This window comes from Solanum dulcamara, chromosome 5 (assembly GCF_947179165.1).
Source record: "Solanum dulcamara chromosome 5, daSolDulc1.2, whole genome shotgun sequence".
NCBI lineage: Eukaryota > Viridiplantae > Streptophyta > Magnoliopsida > Solanales > Solanaceae > Solanum > Solanum dulcamara.
The window spans coordinates 59031101-59035362 of record NC_077241.1 but is presented as its reverse complement, the minus strand read 5'-3'; the positions used below and the strand labels follow the sequence as shown (position 1 = coordinate 59035362).

Here is a 4262-nt window from a genome sequence, read left to right as displayed (position 1 = left end):
TGAATATTAATTAATCTCATTTTCAACTCCTTCCAATTCTTTTATATAAAGGATTCTCTTTCTGCAATTGTTAAAATAGGCATCCCAAATAAAATAAAAAAAGTAGTTGACAATATGGGAAACTGCATATCCTCTGCATCTTTTGAGATTCAACCTGTTCATTTTGGGGATGAAAATGTTGTTCACTACGAAGACAACAACATTAATAGGTACCAACAAGTAATTGGTTCTGTTTTTTCTCAACAAGGAAATAAAGGACCCAATCAAGATTCTGCTATTCTTTATCAGGTTTGTCATTAGTCCCTCTCTAGTTCAAATTCATTATATGGAGTACCTAAAAAAGGAAACTTTCCTTTTATGGCAGGGGTATGGTTTAGAAAATGGAGTTTTTGGTGGAGTTTTTGATGGGCATGGTGAGAATGGACAAATAGTCAGCAAGTTAGTTATGAATAAGTTGCCATCTTTGCTTCTGAAACTTATATTTTCTTTGCCAAAGATCACTTATTTGAAAGAAAATGGGAAGAATAAGAATTTTAACAAGTGGGAAGAGGCTTGTTTGAGTTCCTTTAAGGTGATGGATAAAGATATTAAAAGTCTTGACAAATTGGATTGTTCATGTAGTGGAACAACTGCTGTGGTTGTTATAAGACAGGTAATGGAAAAGTCTTTCTTTTATAATTTAGAAGTCGAAATTCCATTTGGATTTCGGAGAATCTAATATAGGAAATGTTACAGAATGATGATCTGATTATTGCTAATCTTGGAGATTCTCGAGCTATACTTGGAAGAAAGACAGAGGAGGGAGTAACTGAGGTTGTTCAGTTAACTACTGATTTGAAGCCTAGCTTGCCTTGTAATGACTCTTTTTATCATAATATTGACATGAAACACTTGGCACATTTACAAAATGACTAAATGATCATAAATTGTTTGATGCATATAGCTGAAGCGGAAAGAATAAGGAAGTGTGATGGCAGAGTTCTTGCATTGAAAGAAGAGCCACATATACAGAGAGTGTGGTTACCCCATGAAGATGTTCCTGGCTTGGCTATGTCAAGAGCTTTTGGAGATTTCATGCTCAAAAACTATGGCATAATCTCCAAGCCTGATGTCTCCTATCACCACATTTCTCCAAATGACCACTTTCTTGTTCTAGCAACTGATGGGGTAAGCTTATTCTAAATACGTACTAGAATATGTTATTTTGTTTCTCATCTTTCCTCTGTTTCTACAAAACTTGACATGTCCATTTTCATCATAAATATAGGTGTGGCCGTGTGGGATGTGCTGAGCAACGATCAAGTCGTCTCCATAGTGTGTGCAACAAATAATACAACCACAGCCGCAGAGGCAGTTGTTCAGGCTTCTTTAGATGCATGGAAACAGAAGTTTCCAAACAGCAAGAGAGATGACAGCACCGTCATTTGCCTGTTCTTGCAACAAGGTGCATCTCTGCAAAATACTACTTGAAGCCAAAGCTATACACAAGTCCAATGTGCTTAATTACACGGTTTTAGGTGCTGCAGTTGCTATTTAGATTATTGAGTTCTGAGTAAAAATTTTGGAGACAAATGTATGAGCTGAAATCAAAGTGTTTTCTTTTTATAAAACATACTAAACAAATATTTTGTGTAAATATAATGCATTTTGTACACTCATTTGTTTGATAAGAGTACGACTTGACTCCAGATCGAGCAATAAACAAGGAGAAAAACATAAAAACTACAAGAGTTGCTTCATCATATGATCATTACTTGTTATCAAGAAAATCCCTAAGCCATAGGCACCAGGAAATACCTCATAAATACTTGCAAGAATTCGCAAGTTCATCAAAACAATATACAGACAAAATCAAATCTAGAAAGTAATACGACTTGCTGCGAAGATACTTATTCTTTTGATTTAGATAACACAATAACAAGGAAGAGAATGGTGCCAAGTGAAATTCAACTTTAAAAAATTAAACTGACTCATTTCTCAGATTCCCTAATCTAAGCTGATCGTCAATTGCAATTAGCATCAACTTTATACAACTCGGACCACCATATCATATGAGCTACTCTCAAAATTAAAGAAGCCTTGGAGCAGTTGTTGTTTGAGCTTATCCAGCTTAAATTGCTTCTGCAATTCTTTTGAGATGAAGCATTAACGAACACTAGTATACATATAATAGGAGAACAAGATATTTGCGGTTTAAATTATTATGTATGCAATTGTTTACAAAACACAACATGCTATGCTGGAAGGTTCACAATAAATAGCAAACTGATATATATGCGTACGTGCTTTTGTAGGTGAATAAATATTGTCTCATGTCCAGCCAAGGACTAGAAGCCTTTCCTAAACAATTGTGCATTTTAATTTCAGGGCTTTACAGCGGTCTTTTGTTGTAGGCCGTCAAACTACATTTAAGAAATTTTTCAATTGCTTTCTGCATTCGCTAATTCGGCATTCTCGATCAAAGTGGAACTGGAGAAAACCAATAGCTTATTGTTTATCCCTAAAAAGGTACAATTGAATGTCTACGTGAGATTTTAATAATACGTACATTGAATTGATCGAGATGGAAAAATACATAAATATATAGAGATCTAAATAAGAAATGAGATGAGAAAAATTGATTGTATTAAATAATATTACTCATATGTAGCCCGTGTTGGCTTGAATCGAATGATATTTGCGGTGGAGATTTTCCCATACAAGCTTCAAGATTGCTCAAAGCTGGTGAACAAGTAACGAAATTGCTAGAGAAAAATTAAAGAATTCACTAAAACAATTTGAGGATTTATAAGGTAGTGATTCTACTGCTTTTATAGAGGTGACTATTCAGGAGTTGATTTCCAAATATTAACCCCTCTTAACTCATAATAAATGATTAATTAATTAATATTTAAGGATGAGGTCAAAAGCAACGCCCAACGTTGCTTTTGGGATGGTTTCATAATGGCTACTGCTGACTGCTAACTTTTCCTTCGGGCATTTCAAGCCTTGGCCCGATGTTATTTCTAAGAATTGAATCGTACCATTTTTCGGAGAAAATGTTGCCACCTTTGTTATTTTTCTCGTCTCCTTGTATATCTCGGTCGCACATCTTGTCTAGCTTTGCCTTGCATAATGTGTATTGCCTTCTACATGCCATGAATCAATAAAGTCACGTGTCTTGATTAATTTTATCCTATACAGATAGTCTCCATGTTCTCGGAATCAAATTTACATTTTAGAAACTTGGTGATGTCGTCGGACAATTATAATGCAGAACACGCTTAATTTTTTTTTTTTCCTTATTATTGTTTGATAACTTTATATTATTTCAAGCATGTTTGAAAGAAATTTAGTATATAGCAATCCAACTAATTGTTTGGTCATTTTAATCTAAGTGCCCTTGTGCCACGTTTACAAATTCAAATGTACCGATTTAAGGATAAACAAAGTTATTTGACCGGTCAAATAATAGTTATTTAATATAACAATGAAGCAGTTAGAGTAATATTTCTAAATGAAGCAGAAATGGGGGTAATTGTTTTTATTTTTTAGTATAGGCATTGGAAATTGAAAACATTTAGTTTAGGCATTTATTTACCGTACCGTATTGTATTTGATCCATCCAAAATCCATAGGTATTGCTTATTATTTTTTTCTCGATAAGTCACTATGAGGCCGTTTGAATTGACTTATAAGCTGTTTTTAATTTTTTTTAACTGTTTGGATAGCCAATTTAAAGTCATTTTGTACTTAAAATAAGTCTCAATAAATAGTTGAATTTATTTGGATGAACTTATTTTAAGCAGTTTATAAATTGAAAACAGCGTATAAGTCAAAAAAAAGTTGGCTTGCACCAACTTCTTTTTTTTAACTTATAAACAATTTTCAACTTATAAGCTGCTTAAAAATAAGTCAATCCAAACAGGCTATATATAAAAAGTAGGAAACTTGTAGATTGTTGAACTCACAGTACATGACTCGTTAACCTAATGAGGCTCCTTTTATCTTTGACGTGAATCATAAAGCTGACTTCCCTAATCTTTTGTCAAGAATGCAGTTTCGTCAATTAAGTAATTAAAAGTACTGTAGTTACTAAGTAGGGAGAGTTGGCTCTAGCCACTTTCAAAACTTATTTTAACCATTAGTCACAAGTCTTGAAAAATTAGGTCAATGCTCACTAATTATGACATTACTATTTTGATTTCCAAAACTTACAAAATCAATTCCCAAAGTATTCTATATTATCTTTTGATCCCCCCTCATCCAATGAACATGGAACC

The 4262-nt window shown here is 33.5% G+C and overlaps 1 pseudogene; it reads left to right on the top strand.

Moving 5' to 3' along the window:
* LOC129888340 (probable protein phosphatase 2C 72) overlaps positions 1 to 1688 on the top strand; it is a 1703-nt pseudogene extending 15 nt beyond the window's left edge.
* Positions 1689 to 4262: the final 2574 nt, after the last annotated feature.